At 47.4% G+C, this 22688-nt stretch overlaps 1 pseudogene; it reads right to left on the bottom strand.

Moving 5' to 3' along the window:
- Positions 1 to 829: 829 nt before the first annotated feature.
- Positions 830 to 21271, bottom strand: LOC119850708 (annotated as a pseudogene).
- Positions 21272 to 22688: the final 1417 nt, after the last annotated feature.

The following is a 22688-nucleotide window of genomic DNA, read 5'->3' as shown; positions in this document are numbered from 1 at the left end:
TGGCATCAATCTGAGCTGGCATGAGAACCCACTGGTTGACAGGCACTGATTTTTTTCAGTCAAATAATTTCTCCATTTTACAGTGCCCATCATGGTGGTATCAGAGGATTTTACAGGGTTTAAATTGAGTCATTAATTCTTCCAAGTACAAAGCTAAAACCTCACAGCCTTAAAGTAGATCCCTGAAACCCCATTGATCAGAATAAATCTGTGTCTGTTATTCAAGACTCTGTTATATTGCACAATCTACTTATAGCAGAGGTTCTCAACCTTCATTGCACCAGGAATCCTTCAGACAACAAAGTTATTGCATGACCAGGTGGGGGGGATGTGGGGGAGCGAGAGGAGAAGGGGGCAGAGCCCAAGCCTCGCCATCCCGGGTGGGGGTGGAGCTCAGGCTTCAGCTTCAGCCATGTGTTCCAGCAAGTCTAATGCTGGCTTTGACGACCCAATTAAAGTGGGGTTGCAACACACTTTGGGCTCCCGACCCACAGTTTGAGAACCGCTGACTTATATCTAGCTTGGCAGAATTCCATCTTTTTATAATTTCAATGGATAATGTTTATTTAAGCATTTTTTTCAATTTTTATCAATTTAAATTTTCACAGTTGCACAAAATTATGGGTTTAAGCATTTTATTTTTATTGATTTAAATTTTCACAGTTGTAGGAAATTATGTGGGGGGGAGATCAAACAATATTTAATGACAGACACAGATTCAAAAAGTTAACGCTTTATAACCGTTAAAACAAATTGTCGACCTCCTATGTCAAAAATACAAAGCAAATATCCTTAAATCAAACTCCAGTAAGTTCTCAAGCAGCATTTTTCTTACTTTTCCTGTAGGTAAATGTCGATTATTATTGATGGAAATATTTTTTCATGGGTTTGTGTGTATGGTGAAATTGACATTAACTGATAAAAATCTTGTCTTTCCAAGCCTTGTTATAACTTATTACAAAACAGAATCAGAGAACGTAAGGATCATATAGTCTAACCCCCTGCCAAGATGCAGGATTTGTTGTGACAGATGATTAACGAGCACCAGAATGATTAATATTGATCATTGTGTGCATGTGTGTGTGTGTGTATATATATGAAAAAATCTGTATGGGCATTTTCTGAGACAAAACCATCAAATATTACACTGGACTCAAATAGCACATTTTATTGTGATTCTTTTCAATTTATTTTTTTAATCTGTAAAATATACAAAAAGTTAAAAAAAAGGCCATCTCCCTGCATCCATTGACTAGGGCTCCTGGGTGGATGGTAATACAAATTAATGACAAACAAGTAAAGCAAAGCCAAAAGATGCAGGAGAACGTATATACAGGTTCATTACTATTTCTGTACCACTAAAGAGGCATGCGTGGAATTAATACAAAATGAGAAGTCTCAATCATAGAGACGGTACAATCTAGAGCCTTGAGGTTGTAGTCAGAGCCACATGGGCAAATTCAACCCCCGGGATGGCTTGACTAGCACTGGGGTTCAGGGGCTCAGTCCTGCAAACACTTAGCATCAAAGTAGTGAGCCCTCCACTTTAACGATCCCACATAAACCAATGAATCGACGTTCTCTACTCAGCATTGAGGGCCTGATCTGACATCCAATAAAGTCAATGGCAGTTTTTCCATTCACTTCAATGGGAGCTGGCTTAGGTCCCAAGTGTTTGTATGATCAGCATCTACATGAGAACAGGGATAACAGGCAGGAGCAGGGGAAGTATGTGTTGCAATGAGATGAGCTGTGCATTCCATGAGTTCGTTCCTTGTTGGTTCTTTTAAAAGCCCAACCGCCCAACAAATTAACCAGCATGATGTGTATGCATCCAGAGCCTCACTGCTCCCTGTAATGGGAGAGTCATCACTACACCACACTACACTCTATGCTGGGAACCACGACTCTGAAAAAGACATGGGGCGCTTGGTAGATAATCAGCTGAACATGAACTCCCAGTGTGACACTGTGGTCAAAAGAGCTAATGCGATTCTAATGGGAATCTTGAGAGTACAGTGTATTTTACCTTGTATTTTGGCACTGGTGCAGCCACTGCTGGAATACTGTGTTCGGTTCTGGTGCCTACAATTCAAGAAGGAGGTTAATCAATTGGAGAGGGATCAGACAAAAAACCACGAGAATAATTAAAAAATTAGAAAACATGCCCCTTATAGTGATAAGATAAACAATCTAACAGAGAAAGTTAAGGAGTGACTTGATTACAGTCTACAAGTATCTACATGGGGAACCAATATTTAATAATGGACTCTTCAACTTAGCAGGAAAAGGTATGACATGAGCCAATGGCTGGACAAATCCAGACTGGAAATAATATGTACATTTTTAACAGTGAGGATAATTAATCACTGGAACCACTTACCTAGGGTCATGGTGGATTCTCCATTCCTGACAATTTTTAAATCAAGATGGGATATTTTCCAAAAGCTCTGCTCTAGGGATTATTTTGGGGAAGTTCTCTAGCCTGTGTTACACAGGAGGACAGACTAGATGATCGCCATGGTCCCTTCTGGCTTCTGAATCTATGAAAACTGTGTGTGCAACCTCTCACCCATTTTAGTGACATCTGATGGCAGTTGCCTCTACACCCAAGCCCCACAATACTAAACATTACAAACACAGAAGTGATACAATGCTACCCACACCAGCCAACACACAACGGCCAGTGGTGCTCTGATGGCCAGGAAATAAAGAAACAACATGCTTAACCAAACCAACACACCTTACGGCTTGCTCGGAAATGGGCCGGACTTGTTAATGTCAAACATTTACATCACATGCTGGATTTCAAGACACAACAGAAAGCAAACCTGGGAATCTACGCATTTAAACAGGCCCTTAGTAGCCAGCTGCAGATAGGGCATACTACCTGATGTCTCTCACCTGACTCACTCTGTCATTGCTTTGATGTCATCTCTTCTAGCAGCCACCTACCAAAACATTTTTCCATTGGGAAATGCAGATTCCTCAAAAACTTTTCGTGAGACCTTATCAGTTTCAACTGAACTCTCTCAGCTGCAGGCTGGAATTTCTGGTCTAAACAAGAGAGCATGAGACATCCCAGAATAGCCAATAGCTCATTGGGTCAAGCACTCCCTTGGAATGTGGGAGAATCAGGTTCAAGTTGCAGCATAATTAATTGATAGTTGTATTGATTAATCTCTTAGATCGCTGTGGTCAACAAAGGTTCGGTCTCCTGAGGACAACAGCATCAGGAATATTATCATCAATATCATTAGAATAAGAGACTCTAGGAGCACATGAGAAACAACTGCAATTAATCATGAGTCCCTTTATTAACAAATCCACTAAGCAGATAAACAATCTCACAGATCCTGAAACAACAGCAGACAGAGCAAGAGTGCAAAGAGTTTGGCCCTATGTCTAGCATCACTCATGTGTCACATCTCCTACTGGGGGTGTCATAAATATAAAGGGAAGGGTAAACACCTTTAAAATCCCTCCTGGCCAGAGGAAAAACCCTTTCACCTGTAAAGGGTTAAGAAGCTAGGATAACCTCGCTGGCACCTGACCAAAATGACCAATGAGGAGACAAGATACTTTCAAAGCTGGAAGTGGGGGAGAAACAAAGGCTCTCTCTGTCTGTCTGTGTGATGCTTTTGCCGGGAACAGAACAGGAATGGAGTCTTAGAACTTAGTAAGTATCTAGCGAGAGATGCGTTAGATTCTGTTTGTTTAAATGGCTGATAAAATAGCTGTGCTGAATCGAATGTATATTCCTGTTTTTGTGTCTTTTTGTAACTTAAGGTTTTGCCTAGAGGGATTCTCTATGTTTTGAATCTGATTACCCTGTAAGGTATTTACCATCCTGATTTTACAGAGATGATTCTTTTACTTTTTTTCTTCAATTAAAATTCTTCTTTTAAGAACCTGATTGCTTTTTCATTGTTCTTAAGATCCAAGGGTTTGGATCTGTGGTCACCTATGCAGATTGGTGAGGATTTTTATCAAGCCTTTCCCAGGAAAAGGGGTGTAGGGTTTGAGGAGGATTTGGGGGGGAAAGACGTTTCCAAACGGGCTCTTTCCCTGTTATATATCTGTTAGACGCTTGGTGGTGGCAGCAATAAAGTCCAAGGGCAAAAGGTAAAATAGTTTGTACCTTGGGGGAAGTTTTAACCTAAGCTGGTAAAAATAAGCTTAGGGGGTTTTCATGCAGGTCCCCACATCTGTACCCTAGAGTTCAGAGCAGGGAAGGAACCTTGACATGGTGGCAGAGTGGTGGGATTAACTTGAGATCAATTTGAGATTTTTTGAACGAGAAGCACAGATTTTAAAAGGACAAAGAAATGGAGGCAGCGAAAGAGGCAGGAAAAAAAACAAGAGGCTGCCCACAGGAGAGCTATGGAGACAAGGGAAAAAGAAACTGAGGCAAGGGACAAAGAACTGGAGGAGAAGGAAAAAGAGAGGACGCATGCACTGGAGATGGAGAAGGCAAAGGCTCAACAGAATATACCAACAAACCCTAGCAATCCTTCTCCAAGTACCACTTCCCATCCCAGGAAGTTCCCCACCTACAAGGCAGGCGATGATACCGAGACCTTCTTAGAAAACTTCGAAAGGGCCTGCCTTGGGTACAGCATCTCTACAGACCAATACATGGTAGAGCTGAGGCCGCAGCTCAGTGGATCCTTAGCTGAGGTGGCGCCTGAAATGCCTAAGGAACACATGAACCAATATGAACTGTTTAAAACCAAGGCGAGAGTCAGAATGGGGCTAACACCCAAGCATTCCCGTCGGCGGTTCAGAGCCCTAAGGTGGAAACCAGACGTATCGTTTACCCGACATGCCTACCACATTGTGAAACATTGGGATGCCTGGATATCAGGAGCAAGTGTTAAATCTCCAGAAGATTTGCCCTTCCTAATGCAAATAGAGCAGTTCTTAGAGGGTGTTCCTGAGAAAATAGAAAGATACATCCTAGATGGGAAGCCCAAAACTGTAATTGAGGCGGGGGAAATTGGAGCCAAATGGGTGGAGGTGGCAGAAAAGAAAAAAAACTGGTCGCAGTTGGAGCGGATAATAGAAGGGACAAACTCAGACCACACCCTACTACCGGGGGCTGCCCAAGGTCCCAACTACCCCCCAAGGAACCCTCCAGCCACCTTATCATCCTGCCACACCGTTCTCCAGCAACCCACCTCGTCCAGTGATCCGTCAGCTGGACGATGTTTTAAATGTAATGAGCCGGGGCATTTGAAGGCCAACTGCCCCAAGAACCCCAACAGATTACAGTTCATTGCGCCGGAATCACACCAGAGGTCCTCAGGCCCAGATGCCTCCCAGATACCCTCAGAGTAGAGGGAAACTGTGAGTGTGGGCGGGAAGAAGGTCACTGCGTGGAGGGACACCGGAGCACAAGTGTCGGCTGTCCATGTTTCCTTAGTGGACCCCAATTTAATCAACCCAGAGATCCAAGTGACGATTCAACCCTTCAAGTCAAACTCTTTCAATTTGCCTACAGCCAAGTTGCCTGTCCAGTACAAGGACTGGTCAGGAACGTGGACTTTTGCAGTCTATGATGATTATCCCATCCCCATGCTGTTGGGGGAAGACTTGGCCAATCCTGTGAAGCTAGCCAAGAGGGTGGGAATGGTCACCCGCAGCCAGGCTAAACAAGCCGTCACGCCTAGCTCTGTTCCAGAAACTTCTACCAGGACCCGGTCAGAGGTGATGGACCCGGACCCCAGGCCAACATCTGCAACGGCAGTAGTGGATCCAGTCCCAGAGACCCAGACAGAGCCAGTCCCAGAACCAGAACTGGCGGAACAACCAGCACCAGAACCATTGCCAGCACTGAAATCCAGTACTTACAACCCCAATACCAGAGGGCCCCACCGAACCTGCACTGGCAGCAGCTGATAACCCTACACAAGAGACTCAGCCGGAGCCTGAACCCCAACGTAATGCACCAGCAGAAAGCGGTTCACAGTCAACGGAAACAGCCCCATCCCCTACATTGCTTCCAGAGGGACCAAGCCCAGATCCACAATCCAATGAGAAACTGATGTCTCCAGCATCAAGGGAACAGTTCGAGACCAAACAGGAAGCAGATGAAAGCCTCCAGAGAGCTTGAACGGCGGCACGGAGCAACCCACTGCCTCTCAGCTCTTCTAATTGATACAGGTTTGTTGTAGAAAGAGGACTTTTATACAAGGAAACTCTTTCTGGTGGACACCAGGAAGACTGGCATCCTCAGAGACAGTTGGTAGTTCCAACTAAGTACCGAGTCAAGCTCTTGAGCTTAGCCCACGATCATCCTAGTGTCCATGATGGGGTGAACAGGACCAAAGACCATTTGGGGAGGTCATTCCACTGGGAGGGAATGGGCAAGGACGTTTCTACTTATGTCCAGTCTTGTGAGGTATGCCAAAGAGTGTGAAAACCCCAAGACCAGGTCAAAGCCTCTCTCCAGCCATTCCCCATCATTGAGGTTCCATTTCAGCGAGTAGCTGTGGATATTCTGGGTCCTTTTCCGAAAAAGACACCCAGAGGAAAGCAGTACATACTGACTTTCATGGATTTTGCCACCCTATGGCCGGAAGCAGTAGCTCTAAGCAACACCAGGGCTAAAAGTGTGTACGAGGCACTAGCAGACATTTTTGCCAGGGTATGTTGGCCCTCCAACATCCTCACAGATGCAGGAAATATTTCCTGGCACGAACTATGGAAAGCCTTTGGGAAGCTCATGGGGTAAATCGCTTGGTTGCCACCCCTTACCATCATCAAACAAATGGCCTGGTGGAAAAATTTAATGGGACTTTGGGGGCCATGATATGTAAATTCGTAAATGAGCACTCCAATGATTGGGACCTAGTGTTGCAGCAGTTGCTCTTTGCCTACAGAGCTGTACCACATTCCAGTTTAGGGTTTTCACCATTTGAACTTGTATATGGCCATGAGGTTAAGGGGCCATTACAGTTGGTGAAGCAGCAATGGGAGGGGTTTACACCTTCTCCAGGAACTAACATTCTGGACTTTCTAACCAACCTACAAAACACCCTCTGAACCTCTTTAGCCCTTGCTAAAAAAAACCTACAGGATGCTCAAAAAGAGCAAAAAGCCTGGTATGATAAACATGCCAGAGAGCGTTCCCTCGAAGTAGGAGACTAGGTCATAGTCTTAGAGGCACTCCAGGCCCATAAAATGGAAGCATCGTGGGAAGGGCCATTCACAGTCCAGGAGCACCTGGGAGCTGTTAATTATCTCATAGCATTCCCCACCTCCAACTGAAAGCCTAAGGTGTACCATATTAATTCTCTAAAGCCTTTTTATTCCAGAGAATTAAAGGTTTGTAAGTTTACAGCCCAGGGAGGAGATGACGCTGAGTGGCCGGAAGGTGTCTACTATGAAGGGAAAAGTGCTGGTGGCATAATGTGATGACGGTGGAGCTGGGAGGGATCCAAACCCACATCAAGTTACTCCCCACTCCTACCCTTCCCCCCGCAGCGTGTGTTTGGGGCTCACAACCGTTCGGCCTCTTAAAACCTTAACACAATCGGTGCTGAATGAAACAAAAGTCTAACTGACAAGCAGAGTCTCCAATACGTGGGAAAACAACGTGGGAATCAGTTAATGCATTAGCGAGTAGGGCAGAGGCAGAGAACTAGAAAGCCCTGCTGAGAACATAAGGAACTGAAAAGCATATTGATCTATGTGGGCCTCCACAGGATCATCCCCACCATGGCATCCAAGCACTCCTTCCTGCTCTGTTCCCTTGCAGGGGAAAGCCCCAGTTATCTGACCTGTGGACTCTCTACAGTTCATGTGGGCCCCCTCAGCTCCAAGATCCACCTAGACACTAACACGGTTTCCCTGAGACTCCAGCCACCCTAACATTTCAGAGGCAGCTGGACAATACTCACCTGGGCATCGCTTCCTAGATAAGGCCCGAAGGGACCATTATGATAAATCTACTTTGAACTCCTGCACAATTCAGGCCAAAGAACATCACCCAGCGCTTTCTGCATCCTTTCCCAGGTGGTAATTTATCAGTCCTTGCCGGCCACAGCCTTATTTCCTGTTCTTACACCCAGTGGGGCTGGGCTGTCCCCTGTGTGCTGGGAACTGGGAAGCCCCTCCCTTCCCCCAGTGTGAGATCTGTACTGGTAATTGAGAGACTGGTCACAGTGGAAGCTTTTGTTGCAGTGGGTGCAGTGATCATGTCTCTTCTGGGTGTGTTGTCTGGTGACCAATGAAGGCTTCTGTGGACTGGCAGCTGGCAGCTTCTTTCTGCAGTGGCTGCCCTAGTGCTTCAGAGGGCAGCAGATGCCAGGCGATCTGTTGGTGCATTCAGCACATCCTCAGGATCTTCTCCCTGGCATGGACCCTCTGGTGCCACAAGAGGTTCACCTTGCGAGTGAAGCGTTTCTCACAGTCAGGGCAGTGATACGGCCTCTCTCCCAAATGAACCATCTGGTGCCTGTGGAGGCTGTAGGAGCAGGTGAACGTCTTCCAGCACACGGTACACATTGGGAAGATCTTGCTGTGAGTCTTTTGGTGTCTCATTAGATCTATCTCCTGGGAGAAGTATTGCTTACACTGGTGGCACGGGTACAGCCTCTCGTCGGTGTGGCTCGGCCGGTGCTCCCCGATGCCAGATTTGCTTCTTGTGCTTCTGTAAGTGGTTCCTTTGGACTCCATTCCTGGGCAGAGTCTCGGCTCCAGATTGCTGCTTTCCTGAAGTCCAGGTGCCGGAGCTCTCTCTCCTGTGTGGATCCTCTGGTGCAGAGCAAGATGCTGCTTGGAAGTGAAGCTGATCTCACACTCAGGACACTTGTACGGCCCCTCGTTTGCGTGGCTCCTCTGGTGAATGATAAGGTTTATCTTCAGCCAAAAGCTCTTCCCGCACTCTGTACATGGGTGTAGTCTGTCCCTCGGGCGACTCCGCGGGCAGACACTCAGAGTCTTTACGCCACTCTCACCTTCGGTGGAGTCACATAACCTTTTCTTCTCAGGGTTTGGCTGCTGTATCTCAGACCACAGCTGGGCCTCAGCTGAGGTCTGGAGGACCTTATCTCTGGGTCTTCCTGGTAATTCCCCCTCTGCCTCCATATTTTCAGGTTCACAATCCCCATCAAACCTGGTTTCTTTTGCCATTAACTGGCCATCTCCTGAAATGAATCAGCAACACAAAGGTTAATTTGTTTCATTCTCTTGGGACACAAGAGTCCTTTGAAGACTCAGGACAATCCCGAGCCACACTCAGGTCCCAACAGGGCGGGTTTCTTTGCAGAAAGGGAGCGTCAAGGAGTCTGGGAACGTGCACTTCAGAGAAGGGGAGGGGCAGCATATTTTAGCCTATTTCAGCATGTAGAAAAGGAGACACTTTACCAGACACACTGAAAAATCTTGCAGGAGCAAGGTAAATGCAGGGCTTGCAAACTACACTCTCCTCCGCAGCCTCTACACTTTCTGTAGACTCAGAAAATGTAAGATATATATATATATAGATATAGATATATAAAATACACATGCACGCAGAGGACATACATCTTATGTTTTCAGATCCTACTGAAAGTATAGAGTGTGCAGAAAAAAGTGGAGTTTGCAGATTCTGCAATTACCTTGCACCTGCCATTCTGACGTTAACATGAGCATGAAGTGCTGAATATTGCAGGCAAACTAGTTTCCCATTAAAAATGTGTAATTCTAACAGATCCTGCAAGCTCCGTACAAACCCTCAGAGAGTAGCCATGTGATCTGACTCCGGTAACCCTTGTCCTCCCTCACTCCCACCCCAGTTGTTTTCTTGTCTATGCAACGTCTGCAACGAGATTATAAACGGCTCTCTGGAGCAGGGACTGTGTCTTTGTAGCAGCAGTGCAAAGCTCTGAGGGTGACATTCCCAGAGGATGCGCACATGGGCAGTGCAGGAGGAGCTGTGGGTAGGTCTTGTGCTGGCCCTCTGCAAAAGGGATGAATTTCACCCTGTAGAAATGAAGCTCGATACAAAAAGCCCCACTACATTAACAGATGCGAAGGCTACAAAGTCAACCGCTTGCAAGTTAGAGATGCCAGTAGTAACGTTGCCCGTGCAATCTTTCAATCAGCCTTCTTGTGTATGTGCGTTATGCCCCCCTCCCTGGCTCCTACACCTACCCCCTCTGCTCCAGCAACTGAAAACAGTATCTTCTAACAGAAAGTATCAATCAACCTTCCCGAACCATACCAGCACTGCCAGTTCCACCTACACCACAGCAGGATTGGAAGGGAACTCAGCACACTTACCAGGTAAACTTCCTTTGCCCTCTACCTTTACTCAAGAGTTCTGAAGGAACTCAAATGTGAAACTGCAGAACTATTAACTAGGGTAGTTAACTTATCACTTAAATCAGTCTCTATATACCAGACAACTGAAGGGTAGCTAATATACTGTTAATTTTTTAAAAAGGCTCCAGAAGCGATCCCGGCAATTACTGGCTGGTAAGCCTAACTTCAGCACCAGGCAAATTGGTGGAAACTATCGTAAATAACACATAGATGAATATGTATTGGGAAATCATGGCTCACCAATCTATTAGAACTCTCTGAGGACAAGGGAGATCCTGTGGATGTAGTGTATTTGGACATTCAGAAAGCCTTTGACAAGGTCCCTCACTAAAGGCTCTTAAGCAAACTAAGCAGTGATGGGATAAGAAAGAAGGCCCTCTCATGGATCAGTAACTGGATAAAAGATAAAAAACGAACAGTAAGAATAAATGGTCAGTTTTCACAATGGAGAAAAGTAAATATCAGGATCCTCCCGCGATCTGTAATGGGACCAGGGCTGTTCAACATATTCATAAATGATCTAGAAAAGGAGGTAAACAGTGAGGTGGCAAGTTTTTCAGATCATAGAAAATTACTCAAGATAGTTAAGTCCAAAGATGACTGCAAAGAGTTTCAAAGGGATTTTAAAAAACTGGGTCAAAATGGCAGATGAAATTCAATGTTGATAAGCGTAAAGTAATGGAGGATAGGTCTATTAATGGCTATTAGCTAGCAGAGGCAGGGATGGTGTCCCTAGCCTCTGTTTGCCAGAAGCTGGGAATGAGCGACCAAGGATGGATCACATGGTGATTACCTGGTCTGGGGCACCTGGCATTGGCCACTGTTGGAAGACAGGACACTGGGCTAGATGGGCCATTGGTCTGACCCAGTATGGCCATTCTTATGTTCTTAATGCACATTGGAAAAAATAATCTCAACTATACATACAGAATGATGGGGTCTGAATGAGATGTTACCACTCAAGAAAGATCTGGGAGTCATGGTGGACAGTTCTCTGAAAACATCCCTCAATGTGCAGCGTCAGTCCAAAAAGCGAACAGAATGTTAGGAACCATTAGGACAGGGATAGATAATAAGACAGAAAATATCGTAAAGCAGCTCTATAAATCCATGGCACGCCCACACCTTGAATATCGCAGGCAGTTCTGGTCGCCCCCATCTCCAAAAAAGCTCTATTGGAATTGGAAAAGGTTCAGAAAAGGGCAACAAAAATGATGAGAGTCTGGAACAGCTCCTGTATAAGAGATTAAAAAGACTGGGACTGTTCATCTTAGAAAAGAGACGACGAAGGGGGGGTCTGACCGAGGCCTGTAAAACTAGGAATGGGGCGGAGACAGTGATTAGGGAAGTGTTATTTACCCCTTCACATAACACAAAAACTAGGGGTCACCTGATGAAATTAATACGCAACAGATTTAAAACAAACCAAAGAAAATATTTCTTCATGCAGTCCACACCCAACCTGTGGAACTCCTTGCCATGGGATGTTGTGAAGGCCAAAAGTATAACGGGGTTCAAAAAGGTATTAGATACATTTATGGAGGACAGGTCCATCAATGGCTATTTGACAAGATGGTCAGAGACGCAACCCCATGCTCTGGGTATTCCTAAACCTCCAGCTGCCAGAAGCTGGGAGTGGACAACAGCAGACAGTTCACTCAAAATTGCCCTGTTCTGTTCATTCCCTCTGAAGCATCTGGCACTGGCCACCATCAGAAGACAGGACACTGGGCTAGATGGATCATTGGTCCGACCCAGTGTGGCTGTTCTCGTGTTCTCTCTTTTCCATGTTGATCCACAAATCGCACATCCACTGATGACACTGACTCACACCTGATTTGGGGTCCATGAGCGCCCCCGGCTATTCACATCTCACCCACCACTGAAGAGCACTAGGGCCGTGCTAGATGGTAAGTCAGGATCCCCTCCTCACCTCTGCCCCCACCACCTCTTACAATGATGTGCCATCTCGCAACACTTCCTTTTCACTTTTCCGATCTCACACTCTTTGCAGACCAGAACATGAAGAGAATTATTCTTCTCTCTCTCCGTTAGCACAGGTGGCACATCAAGAGCTGATGACACCAAACGTTTACATAGTGCATTTCAGTGGTGGGTCTCAAAGCGCTTTACAAGGGAAGGAATACATCATTCTCCCCATTTTACAGAGCAGAAAGGTAAAGAAGCTGCCCAAGGCCCCAGAAAAGCCAGTAGCAGAGCTAAGAATAGAATGCACGGGACCATGTAACGTCCCATATGCAGAAAAGAGGTAGAACCATAGGAAATCATAGGGTTCCATTGGCTTAATCTGTTTCTCACCAGTGCTGTGGTCTGTAGGGCTCGGTCTCCCCTCCAGACCTGGCTGATTGTTCTCAGAGGGTTCCTCCTCTTGTATAACCCACGATAAAATATCCATGGTAGAAACCGGAGATTCTGTCCGTGGGAAAAAGAGCAACATTCATTACATGATGGACACACACACACACACAGCTTCTGAAGGGTCTGGCCCCTTATCTCTGCTCTCTACTATTTCTTGGCAGAAGGAGACTTGCTCTGAATGGATTCAAACATCTTCCTGAAGCTCCAGGGGAAGCTGAAAGTTAAGCAGCCATGAAATGCTCTGAAAGGGAACGGGTCGAGTAAGAACTAGCTGGGACTGGAGCAAAGACGTGGAGGAAAACGAGCAGCAAACACCCAGATGTCCGTAAGGGAGGGTCACCGAAGTCTCTCTGGATTCTGGAACTCCAAATTCTACCTTCTCAGCTTCAGCTGCTGCCTTTCCCCCTACATCTTCAGCTCTTATTAACCTTCTTCACCACCGCTACTCTCAGCCCCCACCATCCCTCTCACCCACCTTCCCGTGTGCCCCTGCATTTGAAATCCCTCCACTTCCTCCATTCGAAAAGCCCAACCTTCACATCATCAAGACTTGGCACTTGAGCCCCATCGTCTTTCCTCAGGGACACGCCCTAACTAACAACGTTCTGAAATACCCTCTGCCTGCAAAGCGCTGGCTGCTACTGCCCAGCGAGCTCCCTGGGACTCTCCTTTAGCCCCTCTTCCACCACTCTCTGGCATGAAACGGGGGCATCTCACTCCATCAGTTTCTTCTCCTCTTGCCATGGAATCAGCATCCAAGTTCATGACCCTTCAGACCATCTTCCATCCCCTTCCCAGTCATCCCTCTCTAGCAATCCTATCTACTCTTCCACCCTCAGGAGGGCAGGGTCATGCCTTTGGCCTAATCACACTGCTCTCTCCAACCCAGCTAATGTGATTTACCTGTGCTCACCATAACCCTGAAGCCACCCCAGTCTCATGTTCCCATTACCCCTGTAACTGCAAAGGTCCTCATTTCCCTGTTCTCTCAGCCCATCTCCCCAGTGCTCCCCATAATATGACCCAGGGGAAAATTCCTTCCTGCCCCCAAATATGGCGATCAGTTAGATCCTAAGCATGTGGGCAAGGCCCACCAGCCAGACACCTGGGAAAGAATTCTCTGTAGTAACTCAGAGCTCTCCCCATCTAGTGCCCCATCTCCAGTTATTGGGGATTTGTGCAACTAGCAGTCGCAGATTGGCTATATGTCATTATAGGCAGTCCTGTCATACCATCCCCTCCATACACTTACCAAGCTCAGTCTTGAAATCATTTAGTTTTTTTGCCCCAGTGCTCCCCTTGGAAGGCAATTCCAGAACGTCACTCCTCTGATGTTTAAAAACCTTTGTCTAATTTCAAGCCTAAACTTGTTGATGGCTAGTTAGTTCTTGTGCCAATCCATTCATTCTTGTGCCAATATTGGCACTTAAGCTAAATAATTATTCCCTCTCCCTGGTATTTATCCCTCTGATGCATTTATAGAGAGCAATCATATCTCCCCTAAGCCTTCGTTTGGTTAGGCTAAACAAGCCAAGTTCCTTGAGTCTCCTCTTGTAAAGCAGGTTTTCCATTCCTTGGATCATCCTAGTAGCTCTTCTCTGCACCTGTTCCAGTTTGAATTCATCTCTCAAACATGGGAGACCAGAACTGCACACAGTATTCCAGACGAAGTCTCACTAATGCCTTGTATAATGGCAACAACACTTCCCTATTTCTACTGGAAATACCTCTCCTGATGCATCCTAGGACCGCATTAGGTTTTTTCATGGCTGCATCAGATTGCCGGCTAACAGTCCTCCTGTAATCAACCAATACACCCAGGTCTTTCTCCTCTGTCACTTCCAACAGATACATCCCCAGATTATAGCAAAAAATGTTGTTAGTCTGTAAATGGATGAGCTTGCACTTTGCACTATTACATTTCATCCCGTTTCTATTACTCCAGTTTTCAATGTCCTCCAGATCTTCTCGTATGATATTCCGGTCCTCTTCTGTGCTGGCAATACCCCCCAGCTTTGCGTCATCCACAAATTTTATTAGCACACTCCCATTTATTGTGCCAGGGACATGAATGAAAACGTTAAATAAGATTGGTCCCTAGACCGATCCCTGAGGAAGTCCACTGTAGGCTCTCTCCAGCCTTACAGTTCACCTTTCAGCATTACCGTTGTAGTCTCCCCTTTAACCAGTTCCTTATCCACCTTTCAATTCTCATATTAATCCCCATCTTCTCCAATTTAACTAGTAATCTCTTATGTGAACTGTATCAAATGCCTTCCTGAAACCCAGGTAGATTAGATCTACTGCATTTTCTTTGTCTAAAAATAATCAGAGCAGGCCTAAATGACACAGTGGTCTAAACACCCATGCCCTGTCCACCGTAGCGCTCCCAACATTGCTACCAATGGTGGCACTGCACGGCTAGATTTCCTGAAAAAGAATGGGGTAGGGAGAGCCACAGTGAAGCATGCTGTGACGCTCTGTATAACTCACCTGGGAAAGCATCTATAGGAACTTCATTCTCCTCTGATCCTTCTTCACTCTGATCTTTTTCTCCTGATCCATCCTGGGATCCTGGCTGATCCCTTAGGTAGGGCTCTTCCCCTTGCTCAATCTGAGTCAGGTTTGGAAACAGCATAATCTGTTCACAGGAGAGGACATTAAGAAACCGCATGTTTCATTCATAACTGGTTGAGCTCTTTTTACACAGAACTGTAAATGATTTTAAGCCAGCTCCGGAAATCACTGGAAGTGATGGGCAAGCTGGACAGAGGCAAACATTTTATTAGGATTCCTACACAAAAGCGACACAGGCAAGATGGATTTTGTTCCTCGAAGAGGAGAATTCAAGGATTCACATATGCAAGGGGCCTTGATGCCTCATGAGCAGTACAAGTCAAACCTCTTGCTTATTTTCAAGCCTGCAGCCAGCCCACGTCCAGATCATGACATGAGATCTTACAAAAGGGGACTGGCTTTTTTAATAGGAAACATTTTGTTTCAACTTTAATAATCATTTAAAGAGCAGTTCTTCTGACCCACGTATTATCGGCTGTATGTGCCTGTCTGGGGAAGGGACACAAAGTACTGTGACATGGATCTGTCTGGGGAATCAGCAGGAGAACATGCTCTTTCAATCTCTACAGACCGTTCTTCAGAAGTGTAGATCATCCCCTCTGAACAGACTGTAAAGTTACTGTTGCTGCCGGAGAGACGGACTTTGACAAAGGTGATTTTACATCGCAAGCCACACAAGGAACCTAGCAGGTTTCTTTATAGGGACCGGACATGAATAAATAAATATTTTACCAAGTGATGTAGAAGATTCTCCATCATTAACACCTTTTATATCAGGACTGGATGTTGTTCTAAAAGATGGGATCTGGTTCATACACAAATTATCAGACTTAAGCCATGGAACTTCACCCAGCAATTCCTCAGTTGTGTTACAAGAGGTCAGACCAGATGATCACAATGATCCCTTCTGCCCTGAAAGTCTGTGTATGTAACATTGGACAGCACCTGAGATATAGAGATCAGAATCATCATTGTGTAGCACATGCTCTCCTTATAAATGGGAGTGTGCGTGGATCTGATAACTGAGAACAGTTCTGTTGGCTGCCAGTGCTGGTACCTGGAAACCAAAGGAACATGGGGATTTGCCTGAGGGGCAGCCAAGCTGGTACCTGGCAGAGCTGGAAATATACAAGTAAAACCCGAGCCCTACCCAGAGAGATCAGGGTCTCATAATTCTCTTTCATCATGTTCTTGTAAAGCTCCTTCTGCCATTCGTCTAAGTTCGCCCACTCCTGCTCATTGAAATAGACTGAGATGTCATCAAACGTCACCGGCACCTGGAATCAAACGCATTGCACACTCAGCACTTTCTGCTGCAATTGCAAATAACCATCTTGAATTAAAGATGAAGGTATGCAAGACAGCGTTTGGCTTTTACTACATGTCTGTGCTGTGCCTAGTACAATGGAGCCCCACCCTGGGTGGGGTCTGTGAACGCTAACACAATACACACCACAGAGCTCTGCTCCACACCCATTTACACAGGGTCTAGACTAGCACGAACAAATGTGCTCTCTGACTTGAGTTGCTAAAAGCTACACAACAAATCATCACCAGCTGTGCTTCTTGGCCCCGAGATCAATGTACTAACTACAGCTACCACTCTAAGACCAGGTGTACACTAGCACTTTTATCAATTGGGGTGTGACAAAAACACACACCCGACCGACATAAGTTTCACCGACAGAAGCGCCGGTGTGGACACCGCTATGTCAGTGGGAGACACTCTTCTGCTGACATAGCTCCCGCCGCTCATTGGGGTGGTTTAATTCTGGTGGCAGGAGAGCTCTCTCACATGGAGACCTTACAGCTGCAGCGGTACAGCTATGCCACTCTAAGATCTCTAGTGTAGACAAAGCCTAAGCCTCAAACGAATGAGGAAACAGCATGGACAGCAGGTCAGGTACAAATCAGACAGTTCACACATTATTAACCATCGTATGATGCTGAATTTCAGAACCTACCTGCCATATATGCAAGGCCCTTTCAATACAGCTGATACAAGGTTGGGCTTTATTTTTGCTGCTGGAGTCTCCGTTGGTGGAGGTTTTTAAGAACAGGTTAGTCAAACACCTGTCCGGGATGGTCTAGATAACACTTAGCCCTGCCTCAGAGCAAGGAAGTGGAATAGATGACCTCTCGAGGTCCCTTCCAGTCCTACCCTTCTAGGATATTGTTACCTTGGGCACCTCCTCATTAGTGCCTGGGGGGAGTCACAGGATTCAGAAGTTTCTGTTCTTCAGCAGGTTCTCCAGCCTCCTCTGCAGCAGATAATTCTCCTGGATCACAGTTCCCAACATGGCCCACTTACTCCCCAGCTTGAAATCAAACTCCACTGCTGTTTTCTCACAGCCTATTAATTTCTTCTCAGCTCTCCCCAGTCTCCTCTCCAGATTCAGCAATTGCATGGTGTATGACTTAACTTTCCTCTCCACTGCTTGAACTGCTGCCATCACAGTCCCCAGGGAACACTGTGTAGTCTTATCATGAGCTTCTCTCACTGATCTTTTTTTGAGGACAACAGAGGATTTTAGAGACAGCAAATGCCATGAATCTGTATCCCATTCTGAACCCTGCGTAAACAGACAGAAATTGATAGTGGAGTTGTGGTCACGTTCCCATCAGGCAAAGCCAGCTACAGACAGAAATAGCCAGAGAGGGTATATCTAAACTCCATGCGAAGCCCAGATCTGTGGGATCCAGGCTTGAGCACACAGTGTGTCCAAACCCGTGCTTGGGCGTCCACGCTGCAATGGGAACCCGGGCTTCACAACTATACTGGTGCATCCCTCCTACAATACACAGACCTAAGCGTGTGACGCCGTGGTCAAAAGAGTCAATGTGATCCTGGGATGCATAAACAAGGGACTCTCAAGTAGGAGTAGAGAGGTTATTTTGCCTCTGTATTTGGCAACTGCTGCTGGAATACTGTGTGAAGTTCTGGTGCCACCATTCAAGAAGGATGTTGATATCTTGGACAAGGTTCGGAGAAGAGACACGAGAATGATTAAAGGATTAGAAAACCTGCCTTAGAGTGACAGACTCAAAGAGCTCAATCTATTTATCTTAACAAAGAGAAGGTTAAGGGGAGAGTTGATTACAGTCTATATGTACTTACACAGGGAACAAATATGTAACAATGAGCTCTTCAATCTAGCAGAGAATGGTAGAACACGATCCAATGGCTGGAAGTTGAAGCTGGACAAATTCAGAGTGGAAATAAGGTGGATTTTATATATATATATATATATATATATATATATATATTTTACAGTGAGAGTAATTAACCATTGCAACAATTTAGCAAGGGTCCTTGTGGATTCCCCATCACTAACAATTTTTAAATCAAGGTTGCATCTAAAAGATCTGCTCTAGGAATCATTTGGGGGCAGTTCTCTGGGCTGTGTCACACAGGAGGTCAGACTAGGTGATCACAGTGGTCCCTCCCGGCCTTAGAATCCATGAGTCAGAACTTCAGCTTCTGTGGGCATATATTATTGTATCGCAGGATTCCTTGCCAGCTGAGGCTCTGGGGCTTGTTTCACTGTGGGTTGTGGGAGAACTTGTCTGCCTGTCTCGTGGGAGTTGGCCACAAGCATTCTGGGTGTTTTGAGCCCATGAACTCATCCAGCCAAGCCATTTTGTGTCCACATGCTCCCTGCAGCCAGAACTGATGTGGATCCCGAGCTGGTGAAAGAACGTCTCCACCTCACACTGTCAGCCCTGTTTCCCGTCACAGGCGGAGCATCTGTGAGATGCCGGTGGACACTCCAGTGGCAGTTTTTGACCTGCCAAAGGCACCTCCTGGAGGGGGCTACTGACATGCCAGCTGGACCCCGTTGATGCTGCTCATGCCTGTTGCGTTAGTTGCAGACTCCCCCTATGTAGACAGGAGCTTCTGGAGCGGAGCCATAAGCACAGACTGGATAAGCACAGGGATCACATCATCATGCAGACCAGGAACAACCAACAATGGGTCCAGAACTTTAGCATGAAGAAGCAGATGTCCCTGAAGGTTTCTGATTAGCTTGCCCCCCACTCTAGTGTCAGGACACATGCACAAGGGGGGGCCACGCCAGTGCAGAAACAGGTCACGATAGGCTTCAGGAAGCTGGCTACCCCAGACTGCTACAGCTCTGTGGCTAACCAGTTTGAGGCTGGCAGATCAACTGTGGGGGTGGCTGTGGCAGAGATCTGTGAGGTGACCAGGACTGTGATGCACCCAAAGTTAGTGAGCATTGCAAACGTTCCTGTCATAATTATTGCCTTTCAGAGAACAGACTTTCCAAATTGTGCCAGGGCCACCGATGGAACGCATGCACCTGTTGTTTGCCCGCTGCAGGGAGCACGAGTACATAAACTCCATCATTATGCAGGCACTGGTCGACCACACGGGCAGATTCATGGACACGACTGTGGGATGCACTGGCAGGATGCATGATTCTAGGATGTTCCAGAGATCCAGACTTTCCCATCATGGACAAGCTGGGACATTAGTCCCACTGCATGACATTGTTACACACTGTCCTCACAGTTATTCTAGGGGACCCTGCTTTACCCCATTGCCAGGGCTTATGAAACCTTAGCCTGATTTCAGAGGACCTGGCAAAGGAGGGTTCAACCACACACTCCGTAGCTGTAGGATAATGGTGGCATGTGCTTTTGGCAGATTGAAATCCCATTGGCACTGCCTTCAAAACCCTATGGTCCACATTACTGCTGTGTTCTGTACAGTGTTTGCAAGGAGAAGGGGGAACCTTTCTTGCCAGGAGTAGGCTATCTGAACCAGCCCACACCACCAGACAGTGCATCTGCCATGACTGGTGGCTAGCTGAACTGGCCCACACCACCAGACAGTGCATCTGCCATGACTGGTGGCTATCTGAACCGGCCCACACACCACCAGACAGTGCATCTGCCATGACTGGTGGCTATCTGAACCGGCCCACACACCACCAGACAGTGCATCTGCCATGACCAGTGGCTATCTGAACCGGCCCATACCACCCGACAGTGCATCTGCCATGACTGGTGCTGGATCCACATGCACGGTCCCATGCAGAAGGGGGAAATAAATGTTATTTGAGGTTGTGCTGTTTATGGATGTGGGTCAGCTGGGTGAAGGTTTCTGTGAATCTTTTGGTACTGTGTATTATGAATTTTATAAACACTTTCATGGAATATATGGAAATATAGAGATGCATCAGGTATTCAAGAACGGGATGTCTCATATTAATAGGGATCACTGACATAGTCCTGAAATATCCCAACGTTCAGGATTTATGAGCCTAGTTGTAGCCTCTGTCACTTGTCTCTCCACGTCTATTAAATGGTTTCAGTTCTTGATTTACCTAGAGTAGTATCAGTATTATGAGCAGTTGCCCGGCCTTTGGACCAGGTTGGAAAGCCTGGCTCAGTAGCATCACAATACAGAGAGTTTTAGGGTAATGTTATTTTAAAGCAGGGCAACCCCCGGCCTTTAAATAGCACCTCCCACCCACATGGGCCAAGACACTGGCGGCTCTTGTGACTAGACAGGCCCTGAAAAGCCGCTCTCCTCCCCAGAGGTGGCTGCATGTCAGTGCCCACCAGCCGGAGCTGTTCTTTCCCAGGCCTTAGGAAAAAGCCCGATCCCTGGGCCAAGAGCGCGGGGAACCCGGGGCACCGAGCGCCGGAGGAACCGCGGCTCCCGTGGGGCGGGGAAGGGAGGGCGGCGGAGAGAAGCTGACATGGGGAAGCGGCCGCCAGGCGCTAGGGGGCGCTAGCGAAACGCCAGGGGCCGGGCCACGCGGAGACCCGGGCGGGGGCCAGGGACTCTGGATCCCGGCCTGGGCCGAGCTCCCGCCCCACGAGAGACCCGGGTCCTGCCCCGGCTCAGCAGCGGCCATGGCCCCCCTGGGCGGGGCTTCTCCAGCGGGCCCAGCCCGGCCAAGTCCCGGCGCCGCCTCGCCATGGGCCGGGGCAGGACGCGGCCCCCTGCGGGCGCGGGGGGTGCACTGGGCATGCGCAGGCGAACGGAGCATGCTCAGTAACACCTGCTGAAGCCGCTGCCCTTCCCCCTGCCCGTCCTAGCCCGGGGGTTCTTCTGCTTTGGACAGGGGGCCAGATCTGCGTGGGGGGGCGGGAGTCCAGGAACCGGAGGCAGGGGGAGGGGCTGAGAGGTAACAGCAGGGATGGGGGGGGAGCAGGGTTAAGCCCAGGGGCAAGGCAGGGGCATGGGGGGAACAGTGACCCCGGGGGCTGCAGCCCCCCCGGTGTCTGCAGAAATGGGGGGGGAGCAAAGGGGCTAGTTTATTTCCCCTCCCCCAGACAGCAGCGCCCAGCATGGGCAACCTTCCCTAACCCCGCCCTGCCCCCCAGGGGGCTGTGCACCCCCCCCGCCTTTCCCCAACACCCCCCCCCCGTAGTCAACGAGTCCCATGCAGTGCTGCCAATTTACCCGTCGGTTGGAAAGTGGCATGGAAATGGAAACATTAAGACCCACGGTCGAAGCAGATCCAGTGCGGGGGGCGAAAGACCTGAGCCCTGAGACAGGACAGTGGGAACAAAGCCTGCCCTCCTCACACAGCTGCTGATTTGCTGACAATGTCAGCGCATTGGTGTCAGCGATGTCGGCCAACCGTATCATTTAAATGTGTGATTTATAAGCCAGGTCTGACTGAGCTCCGCCCTGGCAGCTCGCGATGAGCCGGGGTGGGGGGAAAGGCTTCAAGACCAGACCGTCTTGACATGAATTCCCCTATTCTGCCAAGGTATCCAGCAGACAGAGCTGCGTTGCGCAAGGGATCGATTTTGGCTGGTGTTGGGAGTTTCTGTACTAAACATTTTTATTATGATTAATTTTTACATAACAGTCACCATATTGGGTCACACCAATGGTCCATCTAGCCCAGTATCCTGTCTTCTGACAGTGGCCAGTGCAAGGTGCTTCAGAGGGAATTAACAGAACAGGGCAATTACTGAGTCATCCATCCCGTCGTCCACTCCCAGCTTCGGGCAAACAGAGGCTCTCAGAGCATGGTGTTGCATCCCTGCCCATCCTGGCTAGTAGCCATTGATGGACCCATCCTCCATGAACTTATCTAGTTCTTTTTTTGAATCCTGTTCTAGTTTTGGCCTTCACACCAGCCTCTGGCAAAAAGTTCCATAGGTTAACTATGCATTGTGTGAAGAAGTACTTCCTTTTGTTTGTTTTAAATCTGCGGCCTATTAATGTCATTGGGTGACGCCTACTTCTTGTGTTATGTGAGGGAGCTTTTCATTTTCTCCACACCAGTCAAGATTTTATAGACCTCTATCATATCCCCCACTTAGTCTCTTGTCCAAACCAGAAAGTCCCGTAGTCTTTTTAATCTCCCCTGATACAGAAGCTGTTCCATACACCTAATCATTTTAGTTGCCCTTCTTTGTACCTTTTCCAA

The sequence above is a fragment of the Dermochelys coriacea genome, chromosome 2 (assembly GCF_009764565.3).
Source record: "Dermochelys coriacea isolate rDerCor1 chromosome 2, rDerCor1.pri.v4, whole genome shotgun sequence".
Taxonomy (NCBI): Eukaryota; Metazoa; Chordata; order Testudines; family Dermochelyidae; genus Dermochelys; species Dermochelys coriacea.
This window is presented reverse-complemented; position numbering and strand designations above follow the sequence as displayed.